This window comes from Aquarana catesbeiana, linkage group LG07 (genome assembly GCF_042186555.1).
Source record: "Aquarana catesbeiana isolate 2022-GZ linkage group LG07, ASM4218655v1, whole genome shotgun sequence".
NCBI classification, from domain to species: Eukaryota; Metazoa; Chordata; class Amphibia; order Anura; family Ranidae; genus Aquarana; species Aquarana catesbeiana.
The window spans coordinates 100,974,056-100,992,549 of NC_133330.1; positions in this window are offsets into that span (position 1 = coordinate 100,974,056).

The following is an 18,494-nucleotide window of genomic DNA, read 5'->3' on the forward strand; positions in this document are numbered from 1 at the left end:
GCCTCCAGCAGCACTGAATGTGCGTTCCGAAAGAACGCTGGATGCAGGACAGGCCAGTAGCTCAATTGCATACTGTGCAAGCTCTGGCCAGTGATCCATCCTCAAGACCCAGTAACCCAGAGGATTTTCGGTGGGAAAGGTGTCCAAGTCTGATCTTGCCCCTAGGTATTCCTGCACCATGTAAAACAGACGCTGGCGATGGTTGCTGGAACCGATCATACCTTGGGGCTGCGGACCAAAAAATTGTCTGAACGCATCGGTCAGACGGCCACCTTCTCCACCGCTCCTTCTTTGACTGACCGAAGCCTCAGCAACACGTTGTCCAGAAACAGGAGTTTGTAACCTCCCAGTCTCTGGGAACGCGTTGCACAGACCTTTCTGCAAGGCCTCCCGAAGATGTTTCATCCTCTGCTCCCTCTGCGATGGCAAGATAAGGTCCGCAACCTTACCCTTGTAACGTGGATCAAGGAGGGTTGCCAGCCAGTATTGGTCCTTCTCCTTGATACCACGAATACGAGGATCCTTACGCAGGCTTTGCAGGATCAGGGAGGCCATGCAGCGTAGGTTTGCTGAGGCATTCGGTCCGGAGTCCTCTGGGTCACTAAGAACGACATGGTCCGCAGCCACCTCCTCCCAGCCACGTACAAGTCCATGTGTTTCTTGGGACTGATCCCTTAAAGACTGCTGCTGATGCTGAGTGCCAGGCTCCACCTCCATACTGACACAATCTTCCTCCTCCTCCTCTTCCTCCTCGTCCTCTTCCTGTGTGATCGGCGGGCACGCAGGAACACTGTCTGGATAAAGGGGGCCTTGAGAGCTAAGGAAGTCCTCCTCTTCCTGCCTCTGTTCTGCCTCAAGTGCCCTGTCCATTATTCCACGCAGCGTGTGCTCCAACAGGTGGACAAGGGGGACAGTGTCACTGATGCATGCACTGTCACTGCTCACCATCCTCGTGGCCTCCTCGAATGGTGACAGGACAGTGCATGCATCCCTGATCATGGCCCACTGGCGTGGGGAAAAAAAACCAAGCTCCCCTGACCCTGTCCTGGTGCCATAGTCGCACAGGTACTCATTGATGGCCCTCTGCTGCGTGTGCAGCCGCTGCAGCATGGCCAACGTTGAGTTCCACCTGGTGGGCATGTCACAGATTAGGCGGTTCTTGGGCAGGTTAAACTCCTTTTGGAGGTCCGTCAGCCGAGCACTGGCATTATATGACCGGCGGAAATGCACACAGACTTTCCTGGCCTGCCTCAGGACATCCTGTAAGCCCGGGTACCTGCCCAAGAACCGCTGCACCACCAAGTTAAGGACGTGAGCCAAACAGGGCACATGGGTCATTTGTCCCTGTCGGAGGGCAGAGAGGAGGTTGGTGCCATTGTCGCAAACCACCATTCCTGCCTTAAGTTGGCGTGGCGTCAACCACCTCTGAACCTGCCCCTGCAGAGCTGACAGAACCTCTGCCCCAGTGTGGCTCCTGTCCCCCAAGCACACCAGCTCAAGCACCGCATGGCATCTTTTGGCCTGCGTACTTGCGTAGCCCCTTGAACGCCTACGGAGCACCGCTGGTTCCGAGGAAGAGGCCATGGAGGAAGAAGAAGAGGAGGGGGTGGAGGAGAGAGGTGTGTCACAATCAGCATTTTGGAGGCGTGGTGGCAGAACAACCTCCAACACTACTGCACCTTGTCCTGCATCCTTCCCAGCTGCCAGCAGAGTCACCCAATGCGCCGTGAAACTTAGGTAACGTCCCTGTCCATGCCTGCTGGACCATGAGTCAGCGGTAATATGCACCTTACCGCTGACCGCCCTGTCCAGCGAGGCATGGACATTGCCTTCCACATGCCGGTAGAGAGCCGGAATCGCCTTCCGTGAGAAAAAGTGGCGTTTGGGTACCTGCCACTGAGGAACCGCACATTCCACAAACTCACGGAAGGGGGCAGAGTCTACCAACTGAAAAGGCAGCAGTTGAAGTGCTAGCAATTTTGCCAAGCTAGCATTCAACCGCTGGGCATGTGGATGGCTGGGAGCAAACTTCTTTCGGCGGTGCAGCAGCTGGGGCAGGGAAATTTGCCTGGTACAATCTGACGTCGGTGTACCAAAAGCAGATTGCCCACAAGTACTTGGCTGTGACACACCTAATTCTACACCTTCATTCCTCTCACTGCAGGTCTCAGAGAGGACTGAAGGTCTAGTGGGGTTGGAAATCTCAGCTGATGAGGAGCAAGGAGAGATCCTCTTTGTTCTTTGGTGTGGGTCTTTTAGATACGCTTGCCAACGAACTGCATGGCAGGTCAACATATGTCTGGTCAAGCATGTGGTACCCAAGCGGGAGATATTTTGGCCACGCGAGATACGCTTGAGACATATGTTGCAAATAGCAGCGGTGCGATCTGATGCACTCGTCTCAAAAAAGGCCCACACCAAAGAACTTTTTGAATAACGCGCAGAGACTGCAGCGCCCTGCACATGTGGAGCTTTGGGGTGTGATGCAGTCAATGTGTTGCCCTTAGGCTGGCCCCTGGAGGGCATCCTGCCTCGTTGGTGATGTGCTGCCGCCTCCTCCTCCTCCTCCTCCTCCTCCTCCTCCTCCTCCTCTCTCCTATCAGGCACCCACGTTGAGTCAGTGACCTCATCATCCCCTCCCTCCTCATCACTGGAGCAAACCTGGCAGTATGCTGCAGCAGGGGGAGCATGACTGCCAGATTGCTGTCCTTCTTGGGCACCCCCTCTGTCCGCGCTCATGTTACTGCCTTCATCGAGCTCAGTATCGTCATCAGAGCCTTCCAAACGCTGGGCATCCTCCTGGAGCATGTACCCAACACTGTGGTCAAACAGTTCGAGGGAATCCTCATGAGGACATGGTGGAGCTAGGGAAGGAGTCACTGATGACATTGAGCTGAAGGAAGAGGCCGCTGCTTTGCCAGACAAAGCACCCTGGGCATGGGTGAGAGAGGATGAGGAGGATGAGGACGGCTTGGTCATCCACTCGACCAAGTCTTCCGCATGTTGCGGCTCAACATGGCCAGCTGCCGAAAAAAAGGCCAAGCGTGTCCCATGGCCACGTGCTGATGAGGATGCACCGTCTCCACGACCAGCACTAGACACAGAGCCTGCTTGCCCTCTCTTATTGGCTTGTGACTGTCTGCCTCTCCTTCTTGGCCTTCCAGACATACTAATGGCCTGTAGCTGCACTAAGCTGGGATAGAACACCTGTAATTTTCTTCAAGTAGCTTTATATACTGTAACCAGACAAGCCTGCCTGTCAGTAGGAAGATAACAGGAACGGATCTAGCTGAACACTGTGAGCAGGACGCACTGTACTAAATGTAAATAGTCTAGCTGCCTGACCGTGGTACTAATAGGATCAAATAGAACACCTGTAATTTTCTTCAGGTAGCTTTATATACTGTAACCAGACAAGCCTGCCTGTCAGTAGGAAGATAACAGGAACGGATCTAGCTGTACACTGTGAGCAGGACGCACTGTACTAAATGTAAATAGTCTAGCTGCCTGACCGTGGTACTAATAGGATCAAATAGAACACCTGTAATTTTCTTCAGGTAGCTTTATATACTGTAACCAGACAAGCCTGCCTGTCAGTAGGAAGATAACAGGAACGGATCTAGCTGTACACTGTGAGCAGGACGCACTGTACTAAATGTAAATAGTCTAGCTGCCTGACCGTGGTACTAATAGGATCAAATAGAACACCTGTAATTTTCTTCAGGTAGCTTTATATACTGTAACCAGACAAGCCTGCCTGTCAGTAGGAAGATAACAGGAACGGATCTAGCTGAACACTGTGAGCAGGACGCACTGTACTAAATGTAAATAGTCTAGCTGCCTGACCGTGGTACTAATAGGATCAAATAGAACACCTGTAATTTTCTTCAGGTAGCTTTATATACTGTAACCAGACAAGCCTGCCGGTCAGTAGGAATTTAACAGGAACGGATCTAGCTGAACACTGTGAGCAGGACGCACTGCACTAAATGTAAATAGCAGGAACGGATCTAGCTGAACACTGTGAGCAGGACGCACTGCACTAAATGTAAATAGTCTAGAAGATAACAGGAACGGATCTAGCTGAACACTGTGAGCAGGACGCACTGCATTAAATGTAAATAGTCTAGATAGAAGATAACAGGAACGGATCTAGCTAAACTGAATACAGTGTATATATATATATGCAACACCTGGGATGCATATATATACACAATACACTGTAAGTGCAGCTAACTGACTGACTGTTCTGCCTAATCTATCTAACTCAAATCAAATGACACTGTCTCTCTCTCTCTCTATCTCTCAGCACACCGGAACACACACTACACAGGGCCGCCGTGCAGGCGGCCTTATATAGTGTGGGGTGTGTACTAAATGCCCTGAGCCGTAATTGGCCAAAGCCACCCTGGCTTTGGCCAATTACAGCTCTCTCTACTGACAGCGCTGTGATTGGCCAAGCATGCGGGTCATAGTGCATGCTTGGCCAATCATCAGCCAGCAATGCACTGCGATGCCGCAGTGAATTATGGGCCGTGACGCGCCACACGAATTTAGCGCGAACGGCCCATAACGTTCGCAATTCGGCGAACGATCGAACAGCCGATGTTCGAGTCGAACATGGGTTCGACTCGAACACGAAGCTCATCCCTATTGCAGAGGAACTGAGGCTACAAGTAGACCGCTGCACCTGAGAGAAGGAAAGACACAGATACAGCCATTCTGGAAAAACAGAGGACATTTTGGATGCTGGTTGAGCCTACTGTCTATTTGGGGAGCCAGATGCTGAGGACACTGACCAGGGTTACTTTGCCTTGTAAGCAGAAGGAGATCCCTGCTGACACTGAGTTGGTGAGAGGCCACTGGCCAAACCCGCATTACACCTTGATAAGAGGTACAACAAAGCTAATAAAGGGTCTGGAGGATCGCTCCTGGATCGGACCCGTGTGTGGGGCGGGGGGGCTGGTCTGCGCGCCAGGGACTCGGAGGGCGGCTCCTCCTGTCAGCGATGACGCTGCTCCTAGTGGAGTCAGCTGTCTTGAATGTGCTATCAACAAGTAGCACTACTTAAGCTGCACACAAAGCTGCCAGCTCACTCGCTGGGAGGATACTGAACTGAATGTGCAGTTGCTGTGACGGTTTAAGGTAAAGAAGTTTAGTCCCTTTTCTTATCCACTTAAGGTGTGTTTTGAATGTTACTTGGAGCTGCAGGATGTATATACATCCTGAGTACAATCACTGTCCCTGTAGTTTATGATAATAAATGATGTGCTCTTCAACTTATGTAAGAGCCTGCACTCACCATTAGCATTTATGCTCTCTCTTTTCTTTATTGTAGCTGCTGACCATAGGTGTTCTATTGTTATCTCCTCCTGGATTACGGCTTTTTGAGATCCATTAGCTACCATAGACAACACCTCCATGTGAGTTAGTACAGGGATCTACTACTCATTATGCATTTTTAGGTATGCTTACTCGACTCTTACAGACGTTTGCATACATAAGTGATAAATATCTATTCAAGCAATACTTTTTACCATGCTGCTCTCTCCTCTTTCCCTGTCTTCAGTTTATAACATCTCTATAATCCCAATCACTCGGGGTGTTGTCAGCTGATGGTCACCCATTCTTTGGAGCCAGAGTAGAGATAACCTTAGTCCCTACACAGCAATAGGTATGTATGATTAAACACCTATCAGAGCCCTGTGTTTCAAATTCACCATTAGGGGGTATGCTTAATAAACTATGAGGACACCTTTTGGGACAATCCTTCTTTATACATACCCTGCTCAACCCTTAGCTAACAAGATTATTTACTATTTAGCTGACGGACGCGACGCCCTTTGTGCCTGGTCCTGACCTGCTGACGATCTCGGTCTCGCGGCAGTGGCGCTGATATTTGGTCCTGGACTCCGGTGGCTAACCACTCTCTCTCTCCCCCTCTCCTGAATCGGATGCCATGTGATGTTGATCTTGCAATATTATGGTTAGAATACGTCCTTGTAATTATACTATAATATCTTTATCATGTAAATAGTTGTATATATGCATTATTTTTGATATATAATATGTTCTATTGTGTGTCTCTTCTTGTCTCCCCCTTTTTCTACAAAAATGTTCCCCAGACGGATGTACACCTTACCTCCAGCCCCTGAAGAAGAGGTTGCAATCACTATAAAATACCTCGAAACGCGTTGGGCCTGCACTGTTAATTAGCTCTTTTGCTCAAACAGCTTCTATGGGTTAAGTGTAGTTCCGTCAACTTGTTTTGTATATCCTTGTTGTATTACCATCATTTGTACATTTTGGCATCTACAAAATCTTTTTCGTTATTTGTTATTCTTTATTCAGTATGTGTTATGCTTTTAACTTTTTGATATAATAAAATTTGACATTTTTTGTTATATTTTTTGGAGACCTCCGCCCTTCAAAATCCCAATTAAGAGGAAAAAAATGTTTCTATTGTTGAGGAAAGGTTGCAAGCACTGAACTTATTCTCTCTGGAGAAGAGACGCTTGAGAGGGGATGTGATTTAAATTTATAAATACTATACTGGTGTCAGAAACCATGAATCAGACCGAGACAGAAGTACAGTTAATTATATTTGTTTAATAATAATAAAAAGGTAAACAGAGTAAGCGTAGTCAATACATAGCCAGAGTTCAGCAACCAGATCGGGTAGTCAGCCAATGCCAATGTCAGAGAGCCAGAGATTAACATAGTAGTACAGCAAGCAGGATCAGGAACCAGAAGGGACATCAGCCGAGCAAGCCTTCAACAGGAACGCAGAAAAAAGTCTCTGAGATGTGACCAAAGGCGAAGGCAGAGATCAAGTGAGCTGGACGACTTTAAGTAGGCAGGACTTATGAGCAGAATCAACAACAGCTGGGTAACTGTGGAGAGAGATGGGAGCTGGCAATTAGCCAACAGCTGAGCGGCCAGCTCAGAGAAGGAAGGGCTGAACCCAGCCCTGACAGTACCCCCTCCTCAATGACCCCTCCCCCTCGGAGGATCACTGGGCTTGAGGGGAAAACGTCTATGGAAATCACGGAGGAGGACAGGGGCATGTACGTCTGAGGATGAGACCCAAAAGCGTTCCTCCGCACCGTACCCCTTCCCATGCACCAGGTACTGTATGCGCCTATGGAAGTCAACAATGGATTGTACTTCATACTCCCCATGGTTCTCAACCTGTATAGGGTGAGGACATGGCATCGAGGTGGTAAAGCGGTTGCAGACCAAAGGTTTCAATAAGGAGACATGAAACACATTAGAGATGCGCATACTAGGAGGAAGGTCCAACGCGTAAGCCACTGGGTTAATCCTGCGAAGGATACGGAAAGGCCCAATAAACCGAGGTGCGAACTTCAAAGGGGGAACACGAAGTCGGAGGTGGCGAGACGACAGCCAGACTCTGTCCCCAACCTGGTAGGAAGGAGCAGGCGTCTGCGGTCAGCATGGAGTCTGTACCTATCGTTAGCATGTCGCAAAGCCTCCTGGACTTGTGCCCAAGTGGAACGAAGACCACGGAGATGCTGCTGTAACGCAGGAATACTCTGCGGAACAAACGAGGCAGGCAACACGGAAGGTTGGACACCATAGTTCGCCATAAATGGGGACAAACGGGAAGCTGAATTCAAGGCACTATTGTGAGCAAACTCCGCCCACAGTAAGAGTTCTGACCAGTTGTTATGATGGTCAGAAATATAGCAACGTAGGAATTGCTCCAAGGACTGATTGGCTCGTTCTGCGGCCCTATTAGACTGCGGGTGATACGCAGAGGAGAAAGCAGGCCGAATACCCAACTGTGCACAAAAGGCTCATCAGAACCGGGACACAAACTGACTACCCCTGTCTGAGACAATCACCTTGGGTAGCCCATGTAAGCGGAAGATCTCCCAAGCAAAAATAGAAGCCAGTTCCTTAGAAGTAGGAAACTTCTTGAGTGGAATACAATGCAACATTTTCCAGAACCGGTCAACCACCATAAGGATAACTGTGTTGCCCTGGGAGTTGGGTAACTCCACAATGAAATCCATAGACAGGTGGGTCCAGGGCCTCTCTCCATTGGGTATGGGTTGTAGGAGGCCCACTGGAAGGTGTCGTGAAGTCTTACTCTGAGCACATACGGAACAGGCAGCTACGAAGGTGGTTACATCAGCATGTAGACTAGGCCACCAGAATTATTTGGAAATGGCCCAAAAGAGTCGATTCTTCCCAGGGTGGCCAGCAGCCTTGGGAGAATGGTAAGTCTGGAGCACGGCAGTACGGAGACTCTCCGGAACAAAGCAGCGGTCACAAGGTTTCTGAGGAGAAGCATCGACCTGAGCAGCAAGAATTTTGTCACCCAAAGGAGAAGTAAGACTGGTGCGAACCATAGCCAGAATACGATCAGGAGGAATCACAGGAACCGAAACCCACTCCATCTTGGAAGTGGAGGAAAATTGTCGTGACAAGGCCCATCGCGCCCTTCTGGGAGAAAGGCGCTTAGCCTCAGACAAGAATGTGAGATTCTTATGGTCAGTAAGAATGAGAACCGACACAGTGGTACCTTCAAGGAGATGTCTCCATTCTTTCAGGGCTAAAATGATCGCCAACAGCTCTCTGTCACCAATCTCGTAATTGCACTCTGTGTCCCCCCATCCCTCATCCAGCCTGTGTCCCCCCCCATCCAGCCTGTGTCCTCCCAGCTGGAAAAGTAGCCACACCGATGCATAGCACTCTGAGTTAGGACGTTGAGACAGAAGGGCGCCAACACCAGAAGCATCAACTTCTAGGATAAAAGGCAACGTAGGATTAGGGTGTGCCAACACAGGAGCAGAAACAAAGGCAGCCTTGAGACTCTCAAAGGCCTTAATGGACTCCGGAGACCAGCAGGTTTCCGTCTTTCCTGGTCATATTAGTGAGGGGCTTGACCAGAGTCGAGAAGTTACGAATAAACTTCCGATAATAGTTGGCAAAGCCAAGAAAACGCTGCAGAGGACGTAAACCCATGGGTCAAGGCCACTGTAGGACCGCTGAAAGTTTCTCTGGGTCCATCGAAAAACCAGCAGTGGAATTTCACCTGTTCACAATGGAATTAGCACTTTTCCAATTTACAATAGAGATTGTTCTCTCGTAGTCTCTGAAGCACATGACAGACATCTGTGTGGTGGCTCTCCAGGGACTTGGAAAATATGAGGATATCGTTGAGATAAACCATCACACATAACTGCAACAAATCTCGGAGGACATCGTTAATGAACTCCTGGAAAACTGCCGGAGCGTTACAAAGGCCAAAAGGCATTACGAGATACTCATAATGACCTGATCTGGTATTAAACGCAGTTTTCCACTCGTCATTCTCCTTAATCCTGTCAAGATTTTATGCCCCTCTCAAATCAAGCTTCGTGAAAACTGTTGCTCCCTTGAGGCGGTCAAATAACTCCATAATCAACGGAATGAGATAGGCATTCTTAATCGTGAAAAAATTGAGACCCCTACTCAGTTCATCACTCTTCTTCTTCACAAAAAAGAAACTAGCAGGAGACGAGGATTTGCGGATGAGACCACAAGAAAGTGCGTCTGCAACATACTCCTCCATGGCCTTATCCTCCAAGACCGACAAAGGGTAAAGCCGGCCACGAGGGGGTATGGCACCAGGTTGAAGGTCAATTGCACAATCATACGACCGGTGTGGAGGCAAAGTACTGGCTTGACCTTTGTCAAAGACATCACTAAAATCGCGGTACTTCTCCGGCAAGGAGGAGATTGAAGAGGTGCAAAGGACCTTGGCTACCTTCTGGAAGTATCTCTCACTGCACTGTGGCGACCAGGACAGAACCTCAGCATGGAGCCAATCAAAAGAAGGGTTGTGCCTCTGTAACCAAGGATAACCAATAACCAGCGGAAACTTAGGTGAGGAAAAAACTTGGAATTGGATTATCTCATGGTGAAGGGCCCCTACGGCCATGGACAACGGAACAGTCTCATGAGTCACATGGGCAGGCTGTAGAGGTCTCCCATCAAGAGCCTCAATGGCAAGTGGAGTGTCACGCAGCTGCAGCGGAATCGAGTGCTTCGATACAAAGGCAGCATCAATGAACTGCCTTTGTATCGAAGCACTAATATTTATTCTGAGCATGCGTGGCACTTTGTGCGTCGGATTTGTGTACACACGATTGGAAATCCCGACAATGGATTTTGTTGTCGGAAAATTTTATATCCTGCTCTCAAACTTTGTGTGTCGGAAAATCTGATGGAAAATGTGTGATGGAGCCTACACACGGTCGGAATTTCCGACAACAAGGTCCTATCACACATTTTCCGTCGGAAAATCCGATCGTGTGTACGGGGCATAACTGTAAATTTATACGATAGATGTAACCAGAAAATGTGGACAATAAATCCACTATGGTTGGAGTTAATGGGTAACCCAGAAGAAATAACCCTTAGATTAAAAGAGTTTGTAGAACTTAACACAGGTACAGCGTCAGTGGGGGTAGTGTGGGACACCCTAAAAGCATTCCTTAGGGGACTACTAATTCAACAGGTGGTAAAAATAAAGAAAAAATCAAGGGAATGGGAGGAACAGGTTAGAAAAGAGGCGATGTAATCAGAAAGACAGTACGTGATAGACCCAACTCCAGAGAAACAAGAGATATGGCTTAAGAAACAGCAAGAGTATAAAGTGGCAATTACTAGAAAAACTGAAAATAATGCCGCTTACACACGAGCGGACTTTACGGCAGACTTTGCCCGGCGGACTTTTCGACGGACTTTATGACGGACTTGCTTACACACAATCCACCAAAGTCCGTCGAATTCGTACGTGATGACGTACGACCGGACTAAAACAAGGAAGTTCATAGCCAGTAGCCAATAGCTGCCCTAGCGTGGCTTTTTGTCCGTCGAACTAGCATACAGACGAACTGACTTTTCGACCGGACTCGAGTTCAACGAATAGATTTAAAACGTGTTTCAAATCTAAGTCCGTCCAACTTTTGAGAAAACGAAGTCCGCTGGAGCCCACACACGATTGAATTGTCAACGAAATCCCGTCCGCCGGGTAAAGTCTGCTGTAAAGTCCGCTCGTGTGTACGCGGCATAAGAGGCTTTTTCAGAAACAAAATTATTTCGGAGAGGGGGAAAAAATGGGCCGGAACCTGGCACTTTTAGCCAAGTCCAATTCTCTCTCTTCAGCTATCCCTTCAATTAGGACTCCAACTGGAGAGACCTCATCTGAACCTGCTGTGATTATGGAGACATTCTCTGAATTCTATAAGGACTTGTATAAATCACGTCAGGGTTCAGTTTGGGGAGATATGGGTAAGTTCTTGGAGGGCGTTGAACTACCTGTTCTCTCGGATAAGGATAGGAATGAGATGGAGTCCCCATTGGCTTTGGAGGAGTTGCAAAAAGCAATAGCGGATATGTCCAATCAAAAATCCCCGGGTCCAGATGGGTTACCATTGGAGACCTATAAATATTATCGGGAGGTGTTGCTCCCAGAGCTTCTAAAAGCATTGGAGTGGGCAGCTGAAGGGGGAGGACTGCCCTCTTCAATGTTGGAAGCTAATATCGTAGTGATACAGAAAGAAGGGAAGCACTAACTTGAAGTATCCTCTTATAGGCTGATATCATTATTGTGTTCAGATGTTAAAATTGTGGCAAGAGCGTTGGCATCTAGGCTAAATAAACATATTTCAAAACTCGTGCACTTGGATCAGTCAGGGTTTATTCCCAATCGGTCCACCTGCATAAATATCAGAAGGGTATATATAAACCTCCAGGCACCGACAGAAAATATGGGTTCTAGGGCTATCTTGTCCTTGGATACAGCCAAGGCTTTTGATAGCCTTGAGTGGGAGTACCTTTGGTGGGTATTGGAGAGGTTTGGATTTGGCCCTGTATTTATCGGATGGCTGAAAATATTATATAATCAACCAAGCGCTAGGCTAAAAATAAATAATGAATACTCAGAACGTTTTTTGCTCGAGAGAGGGAGGAGACAGGGGTGCCCTCTATCCCCCCCTGTTATTCGCCCTGGCCATGGAACCATTAGCTGGAGCGGTGAGATCATCAACCGAGCTACGGGGATTTCAAATGAAATGGGGGGGAAGAAAGGATAGCACTATATGCAGATAATGTTTTATTTTTCTTGGGGGATACGGTATCCTCGCTGGAAAAAGTGATGCATATAGTGGAGGAATTTGGTAAGTTTTCGGGCTTAGTTATTAACTGTGAGAAATCATCGCTCCTGCCAGTCGATCCACTGGCTAATTCCATTCCAACGGGAATGTCTCAGTTAAAAATTACAGAGAAGATGAAGTATCTTGGTATAGTGCTGTCAAATGACCCCAATCAGTTTATTGAGGATAATCTAGTCCCACTTCTATTAATATTCAAAAGAAAATGTGATATCTGGAATAGACTCCCTCTGTCTGTGGCAGGACGTGCCAACTTGGTCAAAATGATATGGATGCTGCAGTTGTTGTATTTACTCCATAATTCCCCAATCTGGATTGGAGAGAAATGGTTCCAAAAAATACAAACCCTTTTTAGGGAGTTAATATGGAAAAAAAGTCAGGCTAGGATTAGCCTGCAAATGTTGCATCGGCCTGCCATAGAAGGGGGAATGGCAGTCGCCACCCGTTTAGTTACTATTTGGCAGCTCAGCTACAACAGTTGGGGGGATGTCCCAACACGGGAGGAGGAAATATCAGTGTTAAAATTATGCTACAGGGGAATCTACATAAATCACTGGCAGAAGCGTTAGAGGCAGACTCGCTGCAAAGGGAGAGTCCAACACTTAAGATGATCACTAAAGTCTGGCAGACAGTCAAGAGAATTATGGGGTATAGAGGAGTTTCAGAATACTCGCCAATCTGGCATAATAAATATTTACATGAGTTATTAACTATAGAGAAAAATAGGTTATGGGAAAGATATGGTGTGAGTCAGCTGATCCAACTGTACGAAGACGACACCTTAAAATCATTTGCAGAGTTGAGACAAGAGTACGGGATACCAAATAAAATATTTTACAGTTATTTACAGATCAGACATGCTCTGGGTAATCAGTTTATAGATCAACCGTTGACATGGAGTAAGATCCCACTTCTTCAAAAAATAATCAAGACAGAGACCACCAAGGGCCTTATAGCCGAGATATACGCACAAATAATAAACAGAATTAATATACAGGCAGGGACCTCTAGCCACTTGCCGACCGCCTCACGACGATGTATGTCGGCAGAATGGCACAGGCAGGCAGAATCACGTACCTGTACGTGATCTGCCTCCCGCGGGGGGGGGGTGTCCGATCAGACCCCCCCGGTGCCCAGGCGGTCGGCTTCTGACTGGGAGCGTTCAGAGATGAGGGAGAGGCCATCCTTTCGTGGCCCCCCTCGTGATCACTCCCAGCCAATCAGATCATTCCCTTGCCTCTGTATAGTACACAGAGGCAGAGGAAATTATGTCATCTCTCCTCGGCTCTGTATTTTCCGTTCCGGCGCAGAGGAGAGAAGACTGCAATGTGAGTGCACCAACACAACACATCACAGTAGAACATGCCAGGCACACAATACACCCCCCTTTACCCCCCGATCACCCCCCAATCACCCCTCCCCCCCCGTCACACTGACACCAAGCAGTTTTTTTTTATTCTAATGACTGCATTCGTGTCAGTTTGTGACAGTTAGTGTGGTAGGGCAGTTAGTGTTAGCCCCCTTTAGGTCTAGGGTACCCCCCTAACCCCCCCTAATAAAGTTTTAACCCCTTGATCACGTCCCGTCGCCAGTGACGCTATCATTTTTCTGATCACTGTATTAGTGTCACTGATGACGCTAGTTAGGGAGGTAAATATTTAGGTTCGCCGTCAGCGTTTTATAGCGTCAGGGACCCCCATATGCTATCTAATAAATGTTTTAACCCATTGATTGTCCCCTAGTTAACCCTTTCACCAGTGATCACCGTATAACCGTTACGGGTGACGCTGGTTAGTTTGTTTATTTTTTATAGTGTCAGGGCACCCGCCGTTTATTACCTAATAAAGGTTTAGCCCCCTGATTGCCCGGCGGTGATATGCGTTGCCCCAGGCAGCGTCAGGTTAGCGCCAGTACCGCTAACACCCACGCACGCAGCATACGCCTCCCTTCGTGGTATAGTATCTGAACGGATCAATATCTGATCCGATCAGATCTATACTAGCGTCCCCAGCAGTTTAGGGTTCCCAAAAACGCAGTGTTAGCGGGATCAGCCAAGATACCTGCTAGCACCTGCGTTTTGCCCCTCCACCCGGCCCAGCCCAGCCCACCCAAGTGCAGTATCGATCGATCACTGTCGCTTACAAAACACTAAACACGTAACTGCAGCGTTCGCAGAGTCAGGCCTGATCCCTGCGATCGCTAACAGTTTTTTTGGTAGCGTTTTGGTGAACTGGCAAGCACCAGCGGCCTAGTACACCCCGGTCGTAGTCAAACCAGCACTGCAGTAACACTTGGTGACGTGGCGAGTCCCATAAGTGCAGTTCAAGCTGGTGAGGTGGCAAGCACAAGTAGTGTCCCGCTGCCACCAAGAAGAAGACAAACACAGGCCCGTCGTGCCCATAGTGCCCTTCCTGCTGCATTCACCAATCCTAATTGGGAACCCACCACTTCTGCAGCACCCGTACTTCCCCCATTCACATCCCCAACCAAATGCAGTTGGCTGTATGAGAGGCATTTTCTTTATGTCCTCCCGAGTACCCCTACCCAACGAACCCCCCCAAAAAAGATGTCGTGTCTGCAGCAAGCGCGGATATAGGCGTGATACCCGCTATTATTGTCCCTCCTGTCCTGACAATCCTGGTATTTGCATTGGTGAATGTTTTGAACGCTACCATACACTAGTTGAGTATTAGGGTAGGGTGCAGCATTGCACAGACTAGGCACACTTTCACAGGGTCTACTTACCGTTTACTGTGTTTTATTGCTAACCATTTTTTTGTCTTCAGGTACGCCATTCACGACTTTGAGTGGTTATACCAGAATGATGCCTGCAGGTTTAGGTATCATCTTGGTATAATTCTTTTCAGCCAGCGGTCAGCTTTCATGTAAAAGCAATCCTAGCGGCTAATTAGCCTCTAGACTGCTTTTACAATGCCCCCACCGTCTTCCGTGTTTTTCTCTGGCTCTCCTGTCTCAACAGGGAACCTGAGAATGCAGCCGGTGATTCAGCCAGCTGACCATAGAGCTGATCAGAGACCAGAGTGGCTCCAAACATCTCTATGCCCTAAGAAACTGGAAGCTACGAGCATTTCGTGACTTAGATTTCGCCAGATGTAAACAGCGCCATTGGGAAAGCATTTTATCACACCGATCTTGGTGTGGTCAGATGCTTTGAGGGCAGAGGAGAGATCTCAATTTTTTCAAAAAAGAGTACCTGTCAATACCTATTGCTATCATAGGGGATATTTACATTCCCTGAGATAACAATAAAAATTATTTAAAAAAAAATGAAAGGAACAGTTTAAAAATAAGATAAAAAAGCAAAAAAATAATAAAGAAAAAAAAAAAAAAAAAAAAAAAAAAGCACCCCTGTCCCCCCCTGCTCTTGCGCTAAGGCGAACGCAAGCATCAGTCTGGCGTCAAATGTAAACAGCAATTGCACCATGCATGTGAGGTATCACCGCGAAGGTCAGATTGAGGGCAGTAATTTTAGCAGTAGACCTCCTCTGTAAATCTAAAGTGGTAACCTGTAAAGGCTTTTAAAGGCTTTTAAAAATGTATTTATTTTGTTGCCACTGCACGTTTGTGCGCAATTTTAAAGCATGTCATGTTTGGTATCCATGTACTCGGCCTAAGATCATCTTTTTTATTTCATCAAACATTTGGGCAATATAGTGTGTTTTAGTGCATTAAAATTTTAAAAAGTGTGTTTTTTCCCAAAAAAATGCGTTTGAAAAATCGCTGCGCAAATACTGTGTGAAAAAAAAATGAAACACCCACCATTTTAATCTGTAGGACATTTGCTTTAAAAAAAATATATAATGTTTGGGGGTTCAAAGTAATTTTTTTGCAAAAAAAAATAATTTTTTCATTAAACAAAAAGTGTCAGAAAGGGCTTTGTCTTCAAGTGTTTAGAAGAGTGGGTGATGTGTGACATAAGCTTCTAAATGTTGTGCATAAAATGCCAGGACAGTTCAACCCCCCCCCCAAATGACCCCATTTTGGAAAGTAGACACCCCAAGCTATTTGCTGAGAGGCATGTCGAGTCCATGGAATATTTTATATTGTGACACAAGTTGCAGGAAAGAGACAAATTTTTTTTTTTTTTTGCACAAAGTTGTCACTAAATGATATATTGCTCAAACATGCCATGGGAATATGTGAAATTACACCCCAAAATACATTCTGTTGCTTCTCCTTAGTACAGGGATACCACATGTGTGAGATTTTTTGGGAGCCTAGCCACGCACGGGACCCCGAAAACCAAGCACCGCCTTCAGGCTTTCTAAGGGCGTAAATTTTTGCTTTCACTCTTCACTGCCTATCACAGTTTCGGAGGCCATGGAATGCCCAGGTGGCACAAAACCCCCCAAATGACCCTATTTTGGAAAGTAGACACCCCAAGCTATTTGCTGAGAGGTATAGTGAGTATTTTGCAGACCTCACTTTTTGTCACAAAGTTTTGAAAATTGAAAAAAGAAAAAAAAAATTTTTTTCTTGTCTTTCTTCATTTTCAAAAACAAATGAGAGCTGCAAAATACTCATCATGCCTCTCAGCAAATAGCTTGGGGTGTCTACTTTCTAAAATGGGGTCATTTGGGGGGGGGTTTGCCACCTGGGCATTCCATGGCCTCCGAAACTGTGATAGGCAGTGAAGAGAGAAATCAAAAATTTACGCCCTTAGAAATCCTGAAGGCGGTGATTGGTTTTCGGGGCCCCGTACGCGGCTAGGCTCCCAAAAAGTCCCACACATGTGGTATCCCCATACTCAGGAGAAGCAGCTGAATGTATTTTGGGGTGCAATTCCACATATGCCCATGGCCTGTGTGAGCAATATATCATTTAGTGACAACTTTTTGTATTTTTTTTTTGTCATTATTCAATCACTTGGGACAAAAAAATTAATATTCAATGAGCTCAACATACCTCTCAGCAATTTCCTTGGGGTGTCTACTTTCCAAAATGGGGTCATTTGGGGGGGGGGTTTGTACTGCCCTGCCATTTTAGCGCCTCAAGAAATGACATAGGCAGTCATAAACTAAAAGCTGTGTGAATTCCAGAAAATGTACCCTAGCTTGTAGACGCTATAACTTTTGCGCAAACGAATAAATATACGCTTATTGACATTTTTTTTACCAAAGACATGTGGCCGAATACATTTTGGCCTAAATGTATGACTAAAATTGAGTTTATTGGATTTTTTTTATAACAAAAAGTAGAAAATATCATTTTTTTTCAAGATTTTCGGTCTTTTTCCATTTATAGCGCAAAAAATAAAAATGGCAGAGGTGATCAAATACCATCAAAAGAAAGCTCTATTTGTGGGAAGAAAAGGACGCAAATTTCGTTTGGGTGCAGCATTGCATGACCGCGCAATTAGCAGTTAAAGCGATGCAGTGCCAAATTGTAAAAAGTGCTCTGGTCAAGAAGGGGGTAAATCCTTCCGGGGCTGAAGTGGCTAGGAACAAAGAAAGATGGGAAGCAGACGTGGGGGTAATAACTGATGACCAATGGATGAAGATTTTAGAATTTGGTCCATTGGTGTCGGTTTCTCCCTCGCAAAAAGTATCACATCTGTTATTACTGCATAGAGCTTATTATACTCCCAAGAAATTATATATGTTTGGCCATAGATCTGATGATGATGCCCTAGATGCCAGGAAATGGGGGATTTAATACATATGATGTGGAGATGCCCAAAACTGGTCGGATACTGGTCAGAGATTTTAAAAATTATTAACATCACGTATAGGGTCAAATTAGAGCTAGAACCCAAAACATGTGTTTTGGGCTATATTGACGGAGAGCTAGGGGACGTGAGCACCACAATAGCAATCGCAATATGTTTGTATCAAGCAAGAAAATCGCACAATCTTGGCAATCAAAAATACCTCCGACTCCGGAAGAATGGGTTAGGACTGTCAATTCCTTAGTATGGAAGGAAAAAACAAATTATACCAGGCTAGACAATTATAGCAAGTTCATCAAGATATGGAACCCTTGGCTACAAGTGATGGTATGCCCCCTGTGAGTGCTGCATTAGGGCCCATATGTATCAATAGCTTTAAAAATGGGAGGTGATATGGAAAACGCAGTTCCCAATAAAAGTAGTAAACAAGGAACAAAGTGTGCACTGAAAAAGGCTATCCTTAAAAGGAAGGGTTGTGGGTGGGGGGAGGGAGGGGGTATATAGTAAAAAATGTAAAGTTGTTATGAGCAATAACAGTTAATTAGCATAAGGCCGATGGGTCCTATTGATTAAGTTGTATGTTTAACCTTTTGTACTGACGCAAAAAAAACAATAAA